The 12,573-nt window shown below is 35.8% G+C and overlaps 1 long non-coding RNA gene across 1 annotated transcript in view; it reads right to left on the bottom strand.

Annotated features, from left to right (window-relative positions):
* LOC147577503 (uncharacterized) overlaps positions 1-12,573 on the bottom strand; it is a 130,109-nt gene that overhangs the window by 13,875 nt on the left and 103,661 nt on the right. The window lies entirely within an intron of this gene.

The following is a 12,573-nucleotide window of genomic DNA, read 5'->3' as shown; positions in this document are numbered from 1 at the left end:
GATCAGAAGAACAAATATTGTTAAAATGCCTATACTACCCAAAGCAATCTACACATTCAATGCAATCCCTGTCGAAATAACACCAGCATTCTTCACAGAACTAGAACAAACAATCTTAAAATTTATATGGAACTGGGAAAGCCCCCAAATACCCACTGTAATGTTGAAAAAGAAAACCAAAGCTGGAGGCGTCACAATTCTAGATGTCAAGCTGCATTACAAAGTAACCATCAAAACAGTATGGTACTGGCACAAAAACAGACCTATAGGTCAATGGAAAAGAAAAGAGAAACCACAAATGGACCCACAAAGATATGGCCAACTAATCTTCAACAAAACAGGAAATAATATCCAATGGAAAAGACAGTCCCTTCAGAAAATAGTGCTGAGAGAACTGGACAGTGACCCACAGAGGAATGAACCTGGACCACTTTCTTACTCCATACACAAAAATAAACTCAAAATGGATGAAAGACCTAAACGTAAAACAGGAAACCAACAAAATCCTAGGGAGAAAATAGGCAACAACATCTTTGACCTCAGCTGCAACAACTTCTTAGTAGACATGTCTCTGGGAGCAAGGGAAACAAAAGCAAAAATGAACCATTGAGACCTCATCAAGATATAAAGCTTCTGCACGGCAAAGGAAACAATCAACAAAACCAAAAGGCACCCAGTGGAATGGAAGAAGATATTTGCAAATGACATATCATATACAGCATTAGTATCCAAAATCTATAAAGAACTTTTCAAACTCAACACCCAAAAAACAAATAATCCAGTGAAGAAATGGGCAGAAGACATGTACAGACACTTTTCTAAGGAAGATATCCAGATAGCTGACAGACATATGAAAAGATGCTCAACATGACTCATCATCAGAGAAATACAAATCAAAACCACAATGAGATATCAGCTCACACCTGTCAGAATGGTTAAAATCAACAATGCAGGAAACAACAAATGTTGTCAAGGATATAGAGAAAGAGGAACCCTTTTGCAGTGCTGGTGGGAATGCAAACTGTTGCAGCCGCTCTGGAAACGGTATGGAGGTTCCTCAAAAAATTTAAAATAGAGCTACCCTATGACCTAGCAATTGCACTACTAAGTATTTGTCCAAAGGATACAAAAATGCTCATTCAAAGGGGGTGCATGCCCCCCAATGTTTATAGCAGTGCTATCAACAACAGCCAAATTATGGAAAGATCCCAAATGTCCATAGACTAACAAATGGACAAAGAAGAAGGGGTAAATGGATGCAATGGAATATTACTTGGTGATCAAAAAGAAGGAAATCTTGCCATTTGGAACAATGTGGATTGAACTAGCACTTATGCTAAGTGAAATAAGCAGTCAGAGAAAGACAAACATCATATGATTTCACTCATATGTGGAATTTAAGAAACCAAACAGATAAACATAGGGGAAAAGAAGGAAAAATAAGATAAAAATAGAGAGACCCATAAGAGACTCTTAAATACAGTGAACAAACTGGGTTGCTGGAAGGGAGTTGGTTGGGGGGATGGGCTAAATGGGTGGTAGGTATAAAGAGGGCACTTGTTGGGATGAGCACCGAGTGTTACGTGTAAGTGATGAATCCCTGCATTCTACTCCTGAAACCCATACTACACTATGTTAACTTACTTGAGTTCAAATAAGTAAATTAAAAGCAAAACAGTGCAGATTTCAGAGGTTATAAAAAATATATTGGCAAATATTAGTTTGATAAATCCAAACCATCTCTTTATTCAGGTTACGTTTCTGTACAGTATTCGGCTACAATATAAGCCTTCTCTAAATTTGGATTGATTGTACCCCTGAGAAAAAATATTTTAACAAATTAAGTTTATTTTGGGTTAATTCCATCCCAGTCGTTCCTTACAACAGAAATGCACTCCAGACATATACTTTACAATTTTGCTTGATGTTTGTTGGATCGGCAGTAGTAAAATACAATCTGGGAAGAAGGAAAAAAAAAACACAACTTTTTCCCAGAATCATGCTGACATTCCATCAGTTTTATAGAAACACAGACACACTGGTATGTAAGCTCCAGCTTGGCAAAGTTGAGTGAACTCAAAGATGGATGAATCCTGTCCCCAACCACACCTTAAAAGTTGTCACTAAACAAAAAACAGATGTGTTGATTTTAGCTCTATTCAAAACATTTATAAATTCTTTATAAAGTTTTGTTTCAGGATCCTAACGAAAACAGTAATGTTTTAGTTAAATCCTAGATATTTTTATTATTTACCTAATGTTAACAAGGCTATAGATAGGAAGTACATATGAATTATAAGAAGAGAAATGTGAGTATATATGAGAATAGAATGTAAAAGGAAGTTACAAGTCTTAAAATCAGGCCACTCTTAATTTTTTTCAAGTCATAAAACTTTTCCAGCTACATGCTTTTTCCCCATCTTTTGCTCAACAGTGTTAAAAAGTGTGGGAAAACAGCTGCCCTGTGTGGTTTTAAAGGCGACAGAATTACTGGTATCTCACAAACTCTGAAGAGACATGTAGTAATGTGTAGTCAGCATTTGGGTTGATTAATTCTCTCTTAGGTGGATTTAGTCCCCTTTAAAAGCAAGCTGGAGAAGAAACTTGAGGCAAATAGTATGTTTCATCAGGCTGTTATATACACATTAACCCATCCATGTACAAAGAATGACCATCATGTTAGGAAACACAACATTTGCTTTCCTTTCAAAAGAAGTTCACGGCTACCCAAAGCAATGAGACTGTAAAATAAACCATATGTATTAATTGCCTCATGTAATTGTTGTTTCATTTAAATTTTAGAAACAGTATCATGAAAAACAAATCAAACCTTGAGAACACTTTACAATGAGTACCAAAAACCACCCCATCATAGAATTCTCAAAATCCACTTACTTGGTCCATAGTGGGGTGGCATTTATACACGTTCAGTTTTTCATCCTGTGTGTCTGCACTTTTCGGGGCAGCTGTTGATGGAGGGTGTGGGAAAATACACTTTGATTTATCTTGTTACCCATTTCCCCGGGTTATGAGGCCACAGATTTTGATGCAAAGAATCCCACCCTGGTGATTTAATGGCAGTGAAGCAATTTTTCAAGGATAATTTTAAATGTGTGTGGTGTTTGTCTTATGTCCTTACTTTAGAATCTCACTTTCTCATTAGATGTGAGTCCACACTATTCTGCATCTATCTTAAAGGATTCTGATAAAATTTTTGTGGCTTACATTGACTATCCTACCGACAGAAATTATTTCTGACCAAGTGCTTAACGAAAATAACGAGTCTTTAAACAAAAGTTTTAAGTTAAAGAAGCCCGTGTTTTGGGTTGTAACAGAATGTTTTAATGGTTATAACTCCTTTGTCAGTTTCTTGGATATCAGCATTCCCTGTGGTTTTCAGGAATCACATCATATTTAAAGGAAAATCAGCCAGATTCTCTGTTTCAGGAGATGCAGGGATCCCAGTTTCTCTCCCACTACACAGGATGGGTGCGGTGAGAGCAGTTTCTCATCTTTTTCAGTTCTTCCTCTGCTGAATTCTCCATTTGCCCTCCTGGGTGCATAGTTCTTTGCCTACCAATGGGATTCATCACAGTCCCTTTGTTTTCCAAAGTCCATCAACCTAAGGCCAGGTGAATAGGGATCTTATACAAGGTTTGGGACAAAATAGAGTTATGTCCCTGGTGAAGGACAGGAACTACCTTAAAATTTAATATTAGACATCCTTTATTTAAATTCCCAACTGTTCTCACCTCTAAAGAGTGTGTTTATATACTCACTGCTTCTACTTGATTTCTAGAATTTCATTTTCCTTTCCCCTGCTCCTCATGTGCTCCTCCAACTTGAAAATTTCTCCTGATTTCTTATAGAAGGCAGCTTTTTGCTGTCTCTGTATGTCATTCTTGGCTACCCAGCCATTTTCTGGAGCCTAACAGGCTAGAGAAATGGGGGGAGAGAAAACAGTACTTCCCTAATCAAAATAGTCTGTTTCCGGATGTTCAGCTAAACACAGGGAAGTCTCTTCTAAGTAATTCAAATGTCTACAGGGGCCGAACAGGAGGCAAACAAGGGCACAGATGAGTGGCCCACAGAGAACTGGAGCTTATACACCCCACCTCGAGGAGTCAGTGGTCTGGATCATCAGCCCAGCTACTTGCTGCCCTCGGAATTTGAACCCCCTTTGCAGGTGTTTACCATTTTTCAGGAAAAGGCCAAAATTTCAGATTTGTGAAATCTCCCAGTTTTTAAATATTGGAAGTTAACATTTTAAGTGTACAGAGCAAATGTAATATGTTTACAGTTTATATCTAGCCTGTGGGATACTGTTTCAGAGGGCAAAGCTGTTCACCGTTATCGTAAACTATGTACACGTTAGCTGAACTTTTCTAGCAAACAGAGACGATCTACTCTAATTATCACTTTAATTATACATGACAGAAAAATAGCTAACTAGTTTCAAGACCTCTCATAAATATACAATTTTATCCTCCCAGTAACACTATTTATAAACCTCTCTTTCTAATCTTCCAAAAGGAAGAAAACCAGTTTGAAGTAGAATTATGAGGGAGGAATACATTTAATTTGTTTCTCCCTAAAAATCCCCTGTTCTTCTGGGTTCGTTTTCATAAATATCTATATTGAGTAATTGAAGTCCGTGTCCCACATGCTAAGGGACATTTCAGAATTCCAAGACATTTCATAATTTTTCACGATTCCCCTGGGGAATTGCAGCCCTTGTCTCCATCACCTCTTACTATGAATTACAACAGCTCACAGGTGCTGTCCTGTTTTTGGTCACTATAACCCACACAAGGCTCTCTCCTTCATTCTCAAAGGAAGCAATAATACAAGGCCATTGCATGTACACGTATAGTTAAATGGGAGAGGGGCGCCTGAGTGGCTCAGTCAGTTGAGCGTTTCAGGTCAGGTCATGATCTCATTGTTCCTGAGATGGAGCCCCACATCAGGCTCTGTGCTGATGGTGCAGAGCCTCCTTGGGATTCTCTCTCTCTCCCTCTCTGTCTGCCCCTCCCCCATTCATGCATCCATTCTCTCTCTCTCTCTGTCTCTCAAAATAAATAAATAAACATTTTGAAAGAGATTAAATGTGAGAGAGCTCTGTATACTCAAAATAGGGAAAAGAGTCTAAAAAAATGTTGGACATTATTTTCCTTATGTTCTTCTTAGATTCTGGCCTTTATCATGCATTGGAAGGAAATTACTTTGGCTTGTTTTGTTTCTCTCCAGTTCACTACTTCTGACATTAGCATTTAAAACAGTCCTTTTTTTTTTTTTTACATGTGACAATCTTCTCTGTGAAAAAAAACCATAGTAAATAGAATCCACAATAATTTAAGGAAGATGTTTTGCTCTGAGAATACTTCAATAATTTTGTTTCCCATGGCAAACATAGTTCCCATAAAAACTCACAGCAAGGCTAAACTAATACAATGTTTTAAACAACTGGATTTTTTTTTTTTTGTCACGAGTCAAATGAACCAGACTTTCAAATCTCACCAACATGCACCTGTAGATTAAAGAAAAACATTGATGCCATTGTTTATTATTTCTAAATAATTAAATGCTGAGGTATCGTGGCTTTGAGTGAACATGAAACGGTGGTTTCTTTGGATTGTTAACAGGATCATGATGCTGTATTTGGGAATGTTTTGCAAGCGAGAGAAATGAAAGGTTTCTTGTATAGAAACAGATGAGAATGATATAATTTAAATATTAAATTATCAGTATTAATACATTTGGCATTGAGAATCACTGTGGCATCTCGAATTCATCTTAGATGTCAACAGATCATGAACACCGCATCACCAATGACTTTCCTGGAATGTTTTCAAGATTGATCGTATGCATTTCTGTCCTTAGCACATCACAGATGGAAAGAATATATGGAATGCAATTCCCTTTTCCAGATTTCAGAGGCAACTGGTCCTTAGGGTTTCTGAAGCTTCCTCACACAGAGAATCACCGTACAGCTCAATGCTGTGACTGCTCCAAAAGGGGTTTTGGCCTGGACCTCCATGGAGGTAAGAGAGCCCTTTACAGAGTGTGCTCAAGAAAAAGAGAAAGAAAACAAATTTTTTCAGCTGCTACATTCCCATACACTTCAAAAATCCCCATTAAAGAAAATGTTTTTCCAAACTGCTGTCCATAAGTGCAGGTTTATATTTGTGATGATAACCTTTCTTACCGTTGGCTCTACTGAAGTTTTGTGAGTGAACACAGGATAAGAAATGAATGATCCCAACAATTTACTTTCCTATACATTTCAGAAAAGCAACTTTTTTTTTTCTATATAAAATGTAATCATTTGAATCTGGAATTAAACACAAAAAAGCAGAACTGCACAGTATGGTATGAGAACACAAGGCTGTGCCCCCTGCCCCAAACACCCTCCTTTTATCTGAATTGCCACTTTCATTAGGGTGCTTCCTAAAATTCCACCATATTTGCATAAGGAACACTTATCTCCACTCGATGAGTATTTAATAGTTACTACTTAGTAACTATTAAAAACTATTATAAAGCCTCAGTTTAAGGCTTACTTGAACATTGCTTTCAACATGTATATAGATAAGAATTAGCAGAAAACAACCAGAATGGTTTAATCAATCAAAAGTATTACATAAGTAAGACTTTTCAAAATAACTTAATAGTCTGCTTTAATCAAAGTATCAATACCAGGAAAAATTCTTTTTGTGTTTGTTGTTTGTTGAGCAGACCACACTGGAAAATTGGATTAAATTTTGGGAAACATGAATAAATGTTCGGCATATTTAATAATTTTCAAAAATTATGTTCCATTTTATGTTCACCATAAACAAGTTTCTTGCTAAATACATCTTTCTGTAAATCTTATCAACCATTGTTTATCATCTATTCTAGATGATTTGAAACTAGAGTGCCCAAAGGTCTAGATATTCTGGAATATCTAGATCTACCACACGAACCACCTGAAGGTCCACCACATCAACTGGCCATTTTTGAACTACAAAAATGGCCAAACATCAGCAATTTCATATCATTCAACCCAGAGTAAGTGAGAGTGGTTAATAAATGCAATAAAACAAAGTTATTTTTACTATTTTTGAATTTTAAAGATTAGCACATTACAAGCTGACAAAAATTCTGGTTATTTCAGGGTGACCAGAATCTATAAGTTTTAACTAAATACACTTCTACTTAATAAAACTGAAAAATAATTATTTAATAAATACAGTTTGATAAATATAAAAACTTTACATAACAGTTCTAAAATTTGCTGTAATGCTAGTTGAAACAACTCTGACATTCAAAAATAGAACTTTATTTTCCTCTTACTAAATTCATCATAATTCTCAAATGCTTATTTCTTTTTTTTTATTTTTAATGTGAAATTTATCATCATATTACTTTCCATACAACACCCAGTGCTCATCCCAGCACGTGCCCTCAATACCCCTCACCCACCTCCCATCAACCCTCCCACCCCCCATCAACCCTCAGTTTGTTCTCAGTTTTTAAGAGTCTCTTATGCTTTGGCTCCCTCCCTCTCTAACCCTTTTTATTTTCCCCTCCCCTCCCCCATGGTCTTCTGTCAAGTTTCTCAGGATCTACATAGGAGTGAAAACATATGGTATCTGTCTTTCTCTGTATGACTTATTTCACTTAGCATAACACTCTCCAGTTCCATCCACGTTGCTACAAAAGGCCATATTTCATTCTTTCCCATTGCCACATAGTATTCCATTGTGTATATAAACCACAATTTCTTTAATCATTCATCAGTTGATGGACATTTAGGCTCTTTCCATAATTTGGCTATCAAATGCTTATTTCTTTCAACAGGAGGAAACACTCTAGATAATAAACATGTTCACTTCCTGTTCATATAAAAGTCTCTTTTTTGATAGCCAACCAAATCCAGAGTTCTCTCCCTCTCTGTTCTCCTTTTCTGGGGAGTAATCTAAGTTTCAGGGTCCTATTAGCATGACTTTGAGGAAGGAGAGTTCACTTTGGAGATTCTTATTATAGGGGACATAAAAGTTTCCCCCGATCCTCTTAGAGTCCCTGGCTGGGTCTGAAAATTAAACTAAGATTAACAGGAGAAAAGTGCACAGCTTTCATTGCATTTTTACATGGACACAAGAGCCTTTGCAAGAGAATGAAGACCCAAAGAATTGGCTACTGCAGGCAGTTTTTATACCTTTGAGACAAAGAAACAATAAATTTGAATAAACAAACGGGTTTGGGCAAGTGGTAGTAAATGGTGAAGAAATAACTAGGAAGAGAAGGGTTAGTTTGACAAGGTTTATTTGTTGACACCAAATTCCTCAAAGACTCTTGTGATAAGAATCTTTGCTCCTTCTTATTCAGAGAGAGTACCTTTCACATGGAATTTTTAGAATTTGTTTCAGATCAGAAGGGTGAGGGGGTGAAAGGTCAGAGTGGCCTGCTTCTACCGGTTTTTAAAATTCCTCTAACGATATTTAATAAGCCAAGCCATGGTCTTGGGTGGTGTCCTGAATCCCATCATTTTCTTCAGGTATCCATTAGTGAGTAATTCCTCCATTCTTTTCCCAGCTGGGGAAAGGCAAAATAACAGGTGGAGAATACTTAGCAGTCTTATCTGATTGTTTCATCTCTCTCCTCAGCTCCCACATTGTCCCTTCAGAAGCCAGCTAGGCCTTTGTCCCATTGACTCTGCTAGGAAGTCCTTCATCCCTTACAGTGACAATTCTTTGACAAGTGAACCATCTTCAGGTCTTTTTTTTTCCATCACTTATTTGGCTTTACCATGAATATATTTCCAGATTTTTTCCATATTTAAAATTTAAATGGTGAATGGAGACAGGGCATATCTCTCTGAACATTTTCTAGGTAGACACTCACTGCCAACATTTTTTTTTTCTATTGCAACGATTCCATGTTAGCACAGGAATTCCACAATGATAAAAACTTCTCATAGTCCCAAACACAAATATCACATCTATCCACAGATTCTCACATCTAGAAGTTTCTATCCTCCCCACTGGGAGGGTAGCTGAAATAGAGATTGACAAGGAAGAGAACACCACAGTAGTGGTTAAATTTTGTTTCCCTTTCTCAATCTTCCCTAAACCTCTCCCCTGAGCCTAGAAATCATTCTTGCCTTTTTTTTTTAATGTGGAAGTAAGTATATGATGTGTATGGTGCCTACATTCTTCATTCAATACTCTTCATTCTTTTGTTTATGCTATAAATAGGGGATCTGAGGCTTCCAAATTTTGCTTTTGATACTTAAAACCAACTTGAAAAAATTTTTAAGTTCGAAAACTCAATATGGAAACTTTGTTGCCCCCAGGTGCAGGCTAGTTAAGTCAAAAGCCATATAGAATTCATGTAATTGCAGTTTAAAGACAGATACTCTCCACTGTAGTGAATACCACCAATTTATAGAATAATGGTAAGGTAAGACTATTAATAACATAATTATCTTCATAATCCTCTCATTTATATACTTTCTGTCTTATGTTCTTATAATAACCCTGTAAGTTATATTGAGTAGAATTAACATGTTGAATAACACAGAATTGCCCCCTTTTATACACGAGAAAGCTAAGGTGCCTCATTTTACACATAATTTAAGTGATGATTCAGTTTTATCTGACACTAACTGATAGGGCTAAAATCTAGCCTAGAGCTTCCTTGCCTTTCCTATACCATATCTTTTTTCATATAATGCCTGAAATATATATGTATAATCATTTAAGTAACTTTCAAAATATTGGGAAAAGAGCAAACAATACTCTGAAATGAAACAATTGCATGTTTCTAGATTTCAAACCATTAGACTAACACAGATTTATATTGAAAAGAAAGATTGAAATCTCCTCTAATAACTTTTTCATCACAGGACACAATTTATGGCTTTCTGCCATTTGATAATGAAAGTTAAGTTTTCTGTGCTATTACTGGAATTGGGTACAATAACTCATTCTCCAAAACCAATTTATACAGAAAACATATTCAATACAGAGATGATTGAGTTCCTGTATTTCTCTTTTGTCATTTGGCAGCAATCTGTGTGAGACTCAAGAAGATAGAGTGAAAACTGATGGTAGTTATTTCTTCAAGATAGGTAGAAAAAGCCAATGGTACTGAAAGCATGTGTCAGTTAAAATCATTCATTTTAGATTAAACTCACAGTCTGCAGTGACAGAAATCCCAAAGAAGATATCTATCTTTAAGGATTAATAGAGTTTTATCCTAGGATTATTCTTGGTCAAAAAACATGGCTACAAGTTGTGTTGTTGTTGTTGTTGTTTTTCCTTTTTCTTTGGTAGCTCATTTGACAGCCATTGTGGCCATAGACAGCAGTAGATATTTGAATCTATTTTTTCCGAGGTATGTGAATGTTGGATTGAGTCTTTGGTGACTTTACAATTCATTTTGAAGGCACAATGGACTTTGTAATCTCTGTTCTTCAACACTCAATAAATCTGCTAGTTGCCTCTATCATTGAAAATAAAAGTTTTGTGAAGGTAGTAATTATAAGGTGGCTGGCAACTCCATTTGTAAAACTGGCAATTTCAATTTCTGATCCCGTAGTATCTTTTAAAACCTCTGAAGTTGAGGCCACGAAGTCATGTTTTTTTTTTTTTTCTCTTTATTTCAAACTTTTTGGAGTACTTCTTCAGTAATGGTCATTGTGATAACCTCTCCCAGCAATCTCTAAACATTCTTTATCATGAAGCAACTGTGTGGGTTGGATGGGATTGGGTGGACCCTGAGAGCTCCACATCCTTTGGGTTAATCCCACATTCCTTACTATAACCATTGTCACAGCAACTCACACAGCAAATGTCTGGCAATCTAAGACAGATTCAGTTAATGTATAGCATTTTCTTGGCCACTGAAATTAGTTGAAGATTAGCCCAATCATCAAGAAAGTTGGTAATAATAAATTAAATTCTGGAGCTGGATGCCCATCTTCTCCTAATGATGTGTTTTATCAATGTGCCATCAGTCTGCCACCCTGAAGGATGCCAATTTAAAGATACAGATAAAACACATTTAGGCCAAAGACTTGATAAATCGTATCTAGGTATGTTATTTCTCTGAAAATTTGAAGTGATCTGAATAAATCCCTTTATAATTTAAATCATTTCAAAATAGATTTTACATAACAAGATAAATGGTCATAACTGCATCTCTTCTGATATCTTAAGTCTAACAAATATTTCTGTAGCTAGAAGTATTGTGCCTCATGATTTTTACAGTTTAGTTACATTATCTTAAATTATTTGGTAAACAATTAAAGAGAAAATAATTTTCCATTAATTTGCTTAAAAGGTTGAAAGCAAATGATGCTGTTTGTTAAGTCACATACTTGGCTAATTAAGTTCTTTGTCTTCTTTTTCTGTAATCAAAGAATGCTAAAATGAGAATAGGATGACAATGATCCTTTAATTGAACAATACATCTGAAGCTTGAGTTCCGTTCCAGTTGGTCATTAGTCAACCCTGTATCACTTCCAGTGACAGCAAACTCATACCTCCTGAGGTAGCTTCTCTCTTTATTCAAAATTTGTTGGTGAGCTCCATTTTCACTCATATTGGAATGCTACTAGTTCACTGAAAATACTACAAATTTTAACAGTATTTATTTTCCTTTCTCTTTAGATAATACTTTATCACTTCAGGCAAAACATTCATTGCTAGATGCCTTTGAAATTCCTGCTGTCTTTATTCAAAGATATCACTTCAATTTTCTTTTTAGCCAATTCACTTTGGGCTACTGTGTTTTTTCTAATTTAGTCCATTATGATTGCAGAGATTAGAAAAGGAACCGTGATTCTCATGTCTTTTCTAAAATCCTATTATCCTGTTCAGAGATGACTAAGATTTCTGGTAGTATAAGTTGATATAATTCATCAATTTTGGAAAATTCTTGGTCTTTAACTCTTTAAATATTCTTTCTTCCCCATTCTCCCTCTGCCCCTTTTCAGATATTCCATTTATAAACAAATTGGGAATTGTTCAAATATCTTTTGTTTCAAATATTTTTCTTTTTGTTTTAGTGTGGATGTAGTCTATCAACTTGTCTTTAAGTTCACTTCTCCTTCTCTGCTATTTCCATGCTCCTGCTAAGACTCTTTAGTGAATTTTTCATTTCTGATAATGTCTTCACTCTAATTTTCCATTTTTTTTCTACGGCAGATGCCTCTTCCTCTTGCCATTCTACCAGAGGTAAAAGTAATTGTGTAATTTTCTCCCATTAAGTATATTTTTGGAGTTTAGTTCTTTATGTGTTTCTGTGTGTACTCAGATCTCTGAGGGTTTATAAAACTAGATTCTGTAAGTTATCTGGATTGTTTTGGTTGTTAAGATAAGTCCCTTGCCACTTTCTAAAGCTGAACTAAAACCAAAATTGCCATAAGGTTTTAATTTTAAAATCATATAATTGTGATCTCCATTGACATGATTTCAACGATATGAATTCATGACTCAAAATATGAATGATTTTAATTCAGCCAATAATTAGATCACTGGTCTTGTAGATGGAACAGTATATCAAGAGTCTAGAGACCTGTGCCTT

This window comes from Puma concolor, chromosome C2 (genome assembly GCF_028749965.1).
Source record: "Puma concolor isolate L17-30 chromosome C2, mPumCon1.1.hap2, whole genome shotgun sequence".
NCBI lineage: Eukaryota > Metazoa > Chordata > Mammalia > Carnivora > Felidae > Puma > Puma concolor.
The sequence above is the reverse complement of the archived record's forward strand: the minus strand, read 5'-3'. Positions and strand labels throughout refer to the sequence as shown.